This window comes from Chrysemys picta, chromosome 2 (genome assembly GCF_011386835.1).
Source record: "Chrysemys picta bellii isolate R12L10 chromosome 2, ASM1138683v2, whole genome shotgun sequence".
NCBI classification, from domain to species: domain Eukaryota; kingdom Metazoa; phylum Chordata; order Testudines; family Emydidae; genus Chrysemys; species Chrysemys picta.
The window spans coordinates 38416410-38428983 of NC_088792.1; the positions used below are offsets into that span (position 1 = coordinate 38416410).

The window sequence follows — 12574 nt, forward strand, 5'->3', positions numbered from 1 at the left end:
GATGATTGTCTGTCACTAGTCTCATTCAGCCTGTGAATTGAAGTAGATCACTTGAAACTTCATGACCCTGCATTTGTAAATGCCTAATTGCAAAGTGTAGGCAGGTAGAAGGAAGAAGATTATGATCCCTTTTGCAAGTGCCTGTCAAACTAATGCCCATAGGCCACACTTGTCCCTTGACCTTGTTAAATGTGACCCACATGCTGGAGGGAGTACAAGCAACTTTTTTGACACATTCCCTTCCCGTGTGCTTTTACTTCACTATGCTACTGTTAATAGTTTTCAAGAACATGGGAGTACAAGTGACTTCCTCATGTGTGCTTTAAAGCTAACAGAGCTACAGCAGCTAAAAAGCACATGGAGATGGAAAAGGAGCATCAGAATTAAAAATATTTTCCACTGCTTGTGCTCTGTGTTCATGTATTCAGTGAAAACACATGGGAAGCAGAATAGGAAAGCAAGAGCAGAAATAAAAAAAGAAAGAGAGGACAGGAACAGGAAGAAAAGGAGAGAGAGACACAGCCAGAGAGGAGCAAGGAGGAAGAACAAAAGAATGCTGATTCAGGAGACAAAGAAAAAGGAGAGTCTGAGTGCTAGAGGGAGACATATTGAATGAAAAATGAGAAAAACTAAGATAGACAACTAAGAGAGAAAGCAGGAAAGGGAGAGGACAGGAACAGAAAGGCAGAAGAAAGCTATACATAGAACACGACAGCAGAAAAGGGTAAAACATCATAGGTGTGCATGGTTTTATTTTAGCTTTTAATGGTGTGGTTTGTGTGTGTGGTTTGTTTTTTACAAAGCTAGGACACTGGTGTTTTGGACATTCTCTATTGCTGTTCCCCCCTTCTTTGGTCTCTAGCTACTGATTGTTTGTTTCTGCTGCTGCCTTCTGTCTCAGTCTATCTTCTGTCGTTCTCCCCCCCCCCACCCCCCTTCCTTCTCTGTCTCTCTTTCTTTCAATGACGGTGAATGGGGATGTAGTCCATTGGTGTGTGAACAGAGCAAAAATTTTCTCCAACTTGCAAGTAAGGATGTTGTTATTCTTTTAGTATTTTCTCTGAGAAGGCACAGTTGAGACAGCTTGAAGCCCTCAGTGTAGATCTGAATTAGCATATGGGGTCAGTCTGACTTTTGCTCCATGCTAGGCAGGGGATATGGGCAAAGCCTTGATTTCAAGGAGCTTTACAAGGAATCAATGCTGAGAAATTTTGAACTTTAGTTGATGAAACTCAAGAAAAAGTGCTGAGGCAAAAAAAAAAAAAATGAAGAAGAAGTTGTTAAAGATAAACCTCTGTGAGCCTTACCTCTTAATTTCCCTGAATGTTTCGCCTTCTGTGTGTGCACCATTTAGACTGCAAACTTTTCCGGGCAAGGACTGCTATTTTTGTGCATTATATAGTTCTAAGCATGTAGTTGATACTAAACAAAATAACACAATTATTATTTATATATTTTATTATTAAAATGAATTTTGTCCTGAATAGAAAGTCCTCAGCTTTGAACCCCGGAGTAGTGACAAAGCAGGGAAGGGGCAGTGATGGGGCCGATGATCCATAGGCTGCACTGATTCTGGCGGTTTCCCCACCGTGTGATATGGGGGCTGCTAGTGCCAAAGAAGTTATTCTGGTCCTTAGGCTGGAGTAGCAGTTGTAGAACCACATCACAGCCTAGGAGGCAGATTTCTTTTCCTGCTCCCAAGCACCTGGGCCAGTTATTCAGAGGGGATAGGAAGAGGATTTGAGCCATAGTAACAACTTTCTGCTAGAAAAATTGGATTTGGGGCATATGGATAAAAACAAACACATAGAGTTTATGTACAGTTTATGAGATTAACAGATTTGATTATGTGGCTGTTTCAGTCTATATTGTCATAAAATGACAGTACATTACACAAATGAGGCAGAATTCAGAATATATTGTAATGGATCCAAAAGAGCTGTTCCTTTATAATACAGTTTAAGAAATAGATGGCTCACCAATATAGCTGAATACCTGTTTGACTCTAAAAGGCTTCTTTTATCAGGCAGATAATATGAATTTTCAAATGTAAAGACTTACAAAGTACCTATTTACCTAATCCGTTATGTATTATAGTCTGCTAGACAAATGTTATGAGCCAAATTCTCTGCTGGCATAAATGGTTCAGCTCCAGTGAAGTCTGTGGAGTTGTGCCAATTTGTGCCAGCAAAGAATTTGGCTCCATCTCTTTAAAATCATCTGTTATGTATATTTTACAGATTAGTTACTTCAATTAACCAGTCAATCAAATTGTATTGCTTATATTGGCCATTTTTGCAAATAAACAAGTTACATAAAATTGAAACAGAGTTAAGATAAAATAGTTAACTTAAAACATCAGTAAATGAAGAAAAAAAACAGTACCCCAGAATTTAATTCATGCTGAGATCTAGGTTCATTAGTTAATGTCTATACAGCTCATTGAAGGTAAAAAGTGTTATATAAGTGCTAAGCAATATCCATATTATTATGGGAAGCTGGCTTCAACCTTACCTGTGAAGAGATGATGCTTCCAGAATTGTTTTGTAAATAGATGTTTTTATGTGGTAGACAGATGAATAAATAATATCTAATGCTGCATCAGTCATTCAGACAAAATTCCCTTTGACATCACTGGGAGATTTGCGTAAGGACTGCAGGCTTGGGCTAATAACAATAATAACAACCAGTATTTAGGCAACATGAAGGTTATGACAATGTTAACCAAAGGAAGGGATGGAAGTTTAAAACTGAAACTCTCAACTGTCCCATCTGTAATTTATCCTGTTATAAGTAGTTACTGCAGTGTCAAAACAAGGCAAGTCCAGGGCTACATTTCAGCCTTATTTTGAATTCTCTTACTTTTAAACATCATATCACAACATTCATATTATTTAAGCCTGGCATTTTGTTTTGGGGCATTAATATTACACCAGTACAGTGGTTTCCTATTTGATGGATTACAAAATGTGTTGGGTTTGGTCAGTATTTTATCACTGGTTATGAGAATAATCTCTTTGATTTGCTTTGCATAGCTATTAAACAGCTACAGAAAGATTGATTATGGTACTATAAAGTACTTCATCATTAATAATTGTAAGAGCCAGAATATAAACAGATTTCATGACTGTTTGCGTTCCTTATTAGAATATCTGGAAAAAAAGATCTGTGCATCAGTCTGCTGTTGAAATTTCTGGCAAAACTGATTTCTTTGGCTTTCCAGTGCTTCATATAGCAATGTGTTGTTATATCACCAGCACTGCAGTAATGAGGACTTAAGTCACAATCATATTAGTAGTAAGAGACAAACACTCAATAAAACAAAATACTGTAACGATTGGAAGAATATATATGTAGCACATAATGGGCGTGATCTTGTCCCTATTGGAGTTAATGAGATTTTTAGTTGTTGATTTCAGGGAGAACATGATTAATCCCATCATGTGTGCTAATAAATTTAAATATTGAGCTTGATCTTTCACTTTTCATGTAGGCCAAACTCCTACTGAAGTCAGTGAGAGTGTTCCTGAATATGTAATGCAGGATTGGGCCCATTGCTGGTAACTTATAGCTGCTATACAGGCTTGACTCTAGGAGTGCAGGCAGTGTCTGCACTTGGACTGCCAAATCAGATTGTGTCTGTGATCTATGTTCATTCTGCATGCTTGCTAGAATAATTTATTATGATACTGTACTTCCAAAGAATGCATTCACTTCCAGACTCTCTATAGTAATACCATATGGTTGGTTCAAATAAACATTCCAAGCCAGTGCATTTTTCATCTTGAAAAAAAAATGGCAATGCCAAAGCAGTTTTGTATTTATTCAGGACCGACTGTCATTCCATTTGACACCAGGTACAGAATTAATATATTTAAAAATAGTAATTACTCTCTAGGCCTTTGCATTGATTCCCATTTACTCTTACTTTTCATTTATTTTGTTGACCAGTGCCGTCAAAATGAGAGGATGACCTGCTCATAGTATTAATTCTCAAGGATTATTGCACTATTCTATATAAAACTTTATTGTTTACTTTTTTCATATTTTGGATAAAATGTGTCTGTTTTTATCTGAAGCAGAATCTGTTTATAGAACTCAGGTTGTTCTTGACGTTATCTTCCTGATACAAAAATATATTGCTGCTGATGCACAAGCTTAACTAACAAAATAAATATTCAGTGTGTCAATCTTTTGTGCACTATTAGAAATGTATTACTTTGTATGGCTGCAACATTTTGACTGACAGTTCATTTATTAATAGTGCTTCTATAGAAAAAGCAAATACAGCACCCTAAGGGTCTCAGGCAAAATGAGCATCAAAGTCATGGGAATTTTGGCTGTGTAAAGACTGCAGGATTGTGCCTACAATGGGCCAGAATATGATCTCAGTTACACTCCTGCAGCCCCCATTGACTTTTGACTCCAGTGAGGTAGCACCTGTTTAAATGACAAAAGATTTAGCCCCCATCTTTCTTTTTGATAGGGTGTTAATCTTCACCAGTTAGAATACAGGATATAGCACAAGACTCAATACTTTTATTTTTATTTAGTATAGCTTTTGATTAAAGTAATATCCTACATCTGATACAAATCAGTTAACACCCCACATTTCTAAGATACATTCATTCAAATTAAGCATTCATACTGGATAATCTCGGATAATCTTGAACATATTCATGCTTTCTGAAATGGTTTTCCAGATAGATGGACTAATTACTTAGAAAAAGTGGTATCTATATGACAATGATTTTTATTCAAAACTAGCTTTGTTTGCTATTTCCATTTATAAGGAGTGGGAAAAGTTCGATATTTTACTTGACATCTGTTATAAAATGAGAAGCAAGACCTGCTCTCACTCCCAGTGGTGTAAGTGGAGGTTTGCCACTGACTTCAGTGGGAGCAGGAGTGGGTAATAGTAGTGAATTATGATGTCACATATAAAAAACACCAATGTGTACATAGTTCTAAAATAAAGGAACACCTACATTTTTGTATTTTATTGTAGTCTATGGATAACTGGCCAATGCGTATACAAAGTCTGTCTTTAGTTAAGAGAGGTTATTATGGTGTCCAGTTATACAATTATTTTATATAAATGTTAGGGATGTCAATCGCAGTTAACTCAAGTGAATAACTCAAAACAAATTAATTACAAGTAATCACACTGTTAAACAACAGTAGAATACCAGTTGAAATTATTATAAATATTTTTGGATGATTTCCTGCATTTTCAAATATATTGATTTCAATTACAACACAGAATACAAAGTGTACAGTGCTCACTTTATATTATTTTTATTACAAATATTTGCGCTGTAAAAAAGATAAACAAAAGAAATAATATTTTTCAGTTCACCTCATACAAGTACTGTAGTGCAATATCTTTATCATGAAAGTGCAATTTACAAATGTAGATTTTTTTTTGTTACATAACTGCACTAAAAAAAAAACAGTGTAAAACTTTAGCGCTTACAAGTCCACTCAGTCCTACTTGTTCAACTAGTTGCTAAGACAAAAAAGTTTGTTTACATTTATGGGAGATAATGCTGCCCGCTTCTTATTTACACGGTCACCTGAAAGTGAGAACAGGCATTCACATGGCACTTTTGTAGCTGGCGTTGCAAGGTATTTATGTGCCAGATATGCTAAACATTCGTATGAGATTGTGGAATCTCCATCTCTGGAGATATTTAAGAGTAGGTTAGATAAATGTCTATCAGGGATGGTCTAGACAGTATTTGGTCCTGCCATGCGGGCAGGGGACAGGACTCGATGACCTCTCGAGGTCCCTTCCAGTCCTAGAATCTATGAATCTATGAATCTATGCCCCTTCATGCTTCGGCCACTGTTCCAAAGGACATGCTTCCATGCTGATGTTGGGTTCTGCTCCATACCTATCCAAAGCAGTGTGGAATGTAGAAAACACCCAAAAATATTTAAATAAATGGTATTCTATTATTGTTTAACAGTGCAATTAAAAATGTGATTGATCGCGAATATTTTTTTAACCTCATGATTAATTTTTAAAATAATTTGACAGCCCTAATAAACTTTACTACATTATTTGCAGAATGTGATGGTGAGGTTATTTGCAATGATGGAATAATTAGAATTGATATTAGATTTCTAAACAAATATATAAATGTGTGAAAAATGCTGAATTATTACCTGAAAATACAGTTTCTTGATGCATTGTTCATATTCTTCTTAATTTTATCTTGGATTAAAGAAGAATGTTTTGTTTTGTAAACTACTGGTCCAATCTGTTAAATTGTGATGTAGGTTTGCTTCTATTTGAGATCAGTATTGTGTAGTTTATAGGAAAACTAAATAATCTCTGTTGCCATAATTGGAAGTTACTACTCTAAAACTGTAATATTATGCACAGTATATAAAAGCATTCTCTACCCAAAAATGTTATAGTGAGGTTACACACAAATTTTTATTAGAAATTGCAGTTTTTACTCTCTCATAAATCTCTCAAAACATTCAACTTTTGGGCTGAAACTTGCTATGGTTGATCTGGCCCCTGACACAGTAGCCCCTGCAATCAGTGGAAACTGACCCTTGTGCCATGTGATGGTATAATCTTTTCTAACCCAGACCAATGTCATGTGACTTGAGTAAAGAAATAAAGATTAGTTTCTCATAATACTCCTGCGTGTCATACCTTTATTACAATCCCAAAGGTGATTTTTAAAAAAAGAGTCAAATCAGTTTACCTGTTTTTGACTTAGCTGAGCATGATAAAATATACCTTTTAAAATACTATTACATTTAAATCCTGCTCTCCTTACTCACATGAACTCAATGGGACTCTTCAGAAGTGTCATGCAAACAGGACTTGGCTCAGTCTGGTTGCCCTTGAAATCATGATGATGATGATCAATTTCCAGTGATCTGCTGTGCATCATTTATCTACTGTACCTTCTCCTGCTGAGATTTTGTTTAAAAGTCCTTTTTACTAGTGTTGCTTAATAATGATTCTTCTCTTCTTCCTAACTGTAAGACATATAAAAGAATGACAAGTACTGAGCATCATTTCTCTACATAGCATTCAAGGAAATAGATAATTATATATGTTTGCTGATTGTCTGAATCCCAGAAAAGGGTTTTCTTACATGTGTTTTCTGTACATGACCACACAAACCTATAGTGTTATATAAATACTGAATAATAGAAAAAAATAAAATTATAATAAAGTGTTCTTGTATGAGAGTCCAATAATAAACCATTTCCGATTCAAGGTAGAAGACTTCTTCCTGAAACATGTGGCTGGAGACATTCATGTTCCTCCCCACCTCAAATATTCCTTTCATGTAAGGCTCCTTTCATTGTGAAAGAGCACTGGGTTTCCCAACAGCTGATGGATAGATTTATGGAACTGACAATCCAGTTATTCTTGAAGAACCGGATAGATGCCTCAGAAGGATTAATACGTTATGGGTCAGATTGCGACTGGCCCTTACACAATTTCACTAGTATGATAACATGCAAGGTCCAGTTTCAGTTACAGAACGTGTGCCTGGGGGAGCCCAAGGATTGTTCTTTCTATGTCTTCCTGGGAGATGGGCATCACCTCACATGGAGCAAGGAGAAGGCAGGGTCATGGCTGTGTCTCCACTTTTGTACCACCCCAGGACCAGCAGGCTGTGCCATCTTAAAGGATGATGCAGTCTGCCCACTATACCCACTCATTTGTCTGCTTGGAGAGGGATTATGTCTCCTTTAGATTCCTCTCGTATGGTGTTCCATCTCTAGCAAGGGCAAGTGCATCCAAAGTTCATTGTTTGGTGGCATGTTGTTAAATATTCTTTTTATATTATTAATTAAACATTGTATTCTTTCCTTGTTCCTGATCCTGCAGTCATTTCTCAGGCAAAATGTCCATTGCCGTCAATGGGACTGAGAACTGCAGGATCAGGTCTTATCTTTTATTTCAGTTTAATACATTATTTTAACTGAATTTTAGAAGATCTGTGTTACAACAAAATCTAAAGACAATAACTGAAATGGTTTAATACTTCAAAATGTTGTTTTGTTTTGGCTGGGTGCAATAAGACAACGAAGTCCCAGAATCTTCATACAGACGATACAATTGATTTATGAAACCTTGTCAATCTTGCTCCCATTTAACTCAATGGCAAAATTCCCATTATCTTCAACAGCAGCAGGATTGGATCCAGAATTAGACCATTGCTGGCAGCAAAGAAATCCAATAGTTCTTAACAGTTATTTCTGGTACACAGTCATTTGTGTCCTCTTCTTTGTGTGATACAATTGCATTTAAGATTGATGTGCAATAGTAAAATTAAAGCAGCACAGAGTATGAGAAAAATGTGCAAATAATATTAAACATAAATTTCACTTTTGAAACTTGAATCTTTTATTAAAAGGCTATGCGATTATCTGTCGTAACTTCGGGACATGTTGTGTTTTTAAAATAGTTGCTTTAGTGTTGCTGTGACCTTACATTAGAATAAACATATTTTGCTATAATATGCTGCAGCCTGACTTTACTCACACTGAAATCCATAAGGTCTTTCTTTCTTTCTTCCATTGAGCTATATGGGAGGTATATCTGGTCTTTATTTAGGGGTATCTGATAGACTGTGATGTATTTTTGTTTCATATTATTATATTTATAACAATAGCTTGGTATTTTATTATTGTAATAATAATATATGTATCCAGTAATGTTAATGTGTAATTGTTATGTTTTATGTATAGCAGAGGTTCCTAAAAGAGCCCTTCCCAGTGACCCTCAGAGAGCTAGACTGCTGGTTCTGAGCCCTTGATGCACCGGAGCCAGGACATCTGTAGAAGGAAAGAGGAGTTGCCAGTAGAGGAGACTGTGTTATCAAATGAGCTGTGCTGAAAAAAAGCTTCCTCCTTCTTCCCCCTCCAAGAACAGCCACACTGCAGACTCAAGCCACCAGCCTCCCCACCACATGCCAGAGGCAAGGGAGTCAAAATACAGGCCTTGTCCCCAGGCCAAGGAGATACTTTGAGGATGGGAGAGGGAGAAAATAACCAGGGGATTGGTGAACAACCAATCAGTCACTGGAGCAAAGGAGCTGCCTAGAAGTCTGGCGGGAGGAAGCAGTGTGGGGCTGGGTGGGAGGAAGGAGCGTGATGTCTGAGGGAAGTAAGGAGACTGGTAACAGAGGAGAGGAAGTGTCCAGATGGGAGAATGAGCAAGAATTGGGAGGACCCAGGAAGGGTCACTAGTGCACCCAAGGAAGGTAGGTACGTGGGACCTGGGGAGAGAGCTGAAAAGTGGGATTGGGGTGGAGATGGAGGAAAGAACTAGTGTTTGAGAAGAGAGGCACTAGGCTGGAGGGGTCAAGCTAAGTTAAGAGGACAACAAACATATTGTGTGTGTGTAGTTTTGCATGTTGTGCAATCACAAATTGGAGCATGATTTGGCAGGGAGGTGGTCCAGAAGATGATTGCGCTAAGGAGTATCTTATGCTACGAACCAGTATGCATTGCTGCTACTTTGGACCTGCTGCTCCTGCTCTTGTTGAAATCAATGGGAGTTTTGCAATTGACTTCTTGGGAACCGGATCCATGCCTTTTATATTTACAAGAGACTCAAAAGTAGCAAAAAGTACATTTGGTTCATTTGTAGTTTTTTATTAGTAAAGTAAAAAGTCTGTGAAATTCAGACCTTTTAATGTCCCTTCAGTTTAAATAGTTTTTAGAGGTAATTATTTTAAGAACAATTTCACAAGATGTTACCCGAGGCAAATCATATACAATTAAAACAAAGAGTCTGTCAAATCCCAAGTCTGTCAGAAGTTTTAAAAATTTTAGCCTTCTGGAATTCCTGTGATTCATGATTTATTCTTGATATATGCCAGAAGGAAATATAAGGCATTGAAATATATACAGAAATAAATGTAATTAAATTGAAATAATAATTGTAATTATTTGAAAGGAAGCACCATTTGATATCGCTTTTAAATGTCATGTAAATCATAACCAGATTAACATGATTTAAAAAAATCTGTACTTTGTAACAGAACAAGGCGTCTCTAAGCATTTTTAAATTATGAAATTTTACATTCACCTAAAGCTTAGAATAGGAAGATGTGATAAAAATAAACAAGTAACAAAGACTAGAAGTTAGTGATTCATAGACTATATCTTCAAATAATGGATAAAAGTATAGTTACTAATCACTGAGGAACAGCTGCACTAGTTATTTGATAATTTCTTAAAAAATAAAATATAGATGAAAACTTCAAGATTTAAAAAAATACATGTTTAAAAAGTTATCCGTATATGCTAGTTATTTTAAGTCTCCTCGATGGTTTTATGATTAGATACCTACAGTTTGCTCATATGAATGAATTATGTTCTTTTCTTTGCTGCTGTGTCTGGTAAATAGAAGTCTTGTTGTCAGATATGGGGCCAGATTTTGTTCACCTTACATATGTAGGTAGTCTCTTAACTTTAAAAAGTTGGACTTTTTGTGTAAGACAAACAGGATTTGGCTAGGGATTTCTGTGCTCTGTGTTAGGGCTTGATCCTGCGAACACATCCTTTCATGTATTTATACCTGCTCCTGTATTTTTCACTCCATGCATCTGATGAAGTGGGTTCTAGCCCACAAAAGCTTATGCCCAAATAAATTTGTTAGTCTCTAAGGTGCCACAAGGACTCCTCATTGTTTTTACCTATGTGAGTAGCTTTATTCAGATGACTAGCATCATGGAGCTCAATTGGACTACCCATCTGAGTGAAGTTACGCAAGTGCATAAGTATTTGCAGGATTGCATCATTAAAATGTCAGAAGACTTGTGTGTGACTCATACATCTACGCAAAGACAATACAAATTTGAACTGAAAAGAAAATGTACTAAAGAGAATGTTTGTGATAGTTTAATCGATTATGTAACTATAAATGTATATACATTTCGAAACACATTTTATGTACATGTACCTTGTAATGATTGTATGTAGCTGCTAAATTTTATGTTTTAACAATAGGAATTAAGTATTCATTCTAAAAATCCTTACAAATAGTAGTTACTGTGCAACTTGCAGCCAACCCAATTTTTAGTTGCACAAGCATAGTTCAGAATGGTAATCAATTTCCTCACTTGTATAACATAAAAATGAACAAAACATATTTTGCAAATGTCAAGTAAAGAAAATTCTCCTGGGCTGAGTCCTGCTGTGCCAGCTTTAGTTAAAAATGGGATTTATAATGGAAATGCTGACACAATCCTCTAGCTAGACTATTAAACTCAGATTTAATGAACACCAGTCTATGATCTTCATATTATTAATGTCAGTCACTTTACATTTAAGGCAAAAATTCTGCTTCCTTATTTATGCACATAATCCCATTCAAGTCAATAGAACCACCCACATGAGCAGGGTGAGCAGGACTTGACACAAAGTACAATGGTAGTTGTGATGAGTCTCCTTCTACTAAATGCACTATAAAGCTCTTGAATCTAGGACTCAATCCTGCAGTGTTTACTCACCTGAATAAATCGTATTTAGGCAAATAGTCCCATTGACTTCTCTCAGAGGAATAGGATTGCAGGATCAGATTGATTTCCCCCCTAAATTTATATTATATTACATGGGAATGAAAGGCTCAGTCTTGTAACCCTCCCTGACATGAGAACTCACACCAGTGAAAATTACTGAGTCAGGTTTCCAGGGCTGGGCTCCAAAACCTCTGTAAATGTAACTGAAATTATTGATAATAAATAAAGGCTAAAATGATGAGTTCCTTTATACATCCCTCTTCAATTGTTTTTCACGTAGGACAAATAGTAAGCATTATTGAAATACACTTAAAAATGCGGTGATATGTGTTTTATAATTAAGGGTCTACTTAGATTATGATATTGCAGAAATTGCAGATTCTGCAACATTCGGCTTAGTTCCACCTCAGTTTTGACAGCAGGAGCCCTGCGACATGCAAGGCTAACAGTGGGAGCCCCAGCTACTCTGGGGCTAAGAGCGGGAGCCCCTGCTGTCAGTCCTGGGCGGCTGCTGTCAGCCCTGGGCCCCCGCTATCAGCCCATAGCAGCTGTCAGCAGGAGCCCCCACTCTCAGCCCCTGGCAGCTGACAGCGGGAAACCCTGCTCTCAGCCCTGGGCGGCCGGCAGCGGAAGCCCCCCGCTTTCGGAATACAGTATCGTGGAAAAGTAATAATGGACTTTATTACCACAAATAATAAGGTCCATTATTACTGTTCTGCAATTTTCCATGGCTTGTCCGCAACTCAGCCGCAATTTTTTGACAATTATCCCGCAGTTCAAGTAGGGCCTTATTTATAATATGGTACAGTTGAAGTCCCTGGGTGTTTTGTATCACTGAATAGTTTTATGCAAGGATATCTGTATATAAGTGTAATCTCACATCCATTCTCAGGAAAATTTAGCTAAATTCATGATATATTAAACCACAACTGGAGGAAGAGGAAATGAGCAATTTTCCAATTTATGTAATTTAAGAGAAATATGGGTTGGGGAGTGGGTTAATGGCTATTGGCTGTATTAGATAAAAATACATCTACTAGACAGTGAAACCCTGTTACAGG

General features: G+C 36.8%; 1 long non-coding RNA gene across 1 annotated transcript; it reads left to right on the plus strand.

Annotated features, from left to right (window-relative positions):
- On the plus strand, positions 1-11765 carry LOC135981285 (uncharacterized). The gene is made up of 2 exons (XR_010598231.1): positions 1-724; positions 8734-11765. It is a non-coding gene; the product is annotated as an uncharacterized LOC135981285 (long non-coding RNA).
- The last annotated feature ends 809 nt before the right edge of the window (positions 11766-12574 follow it).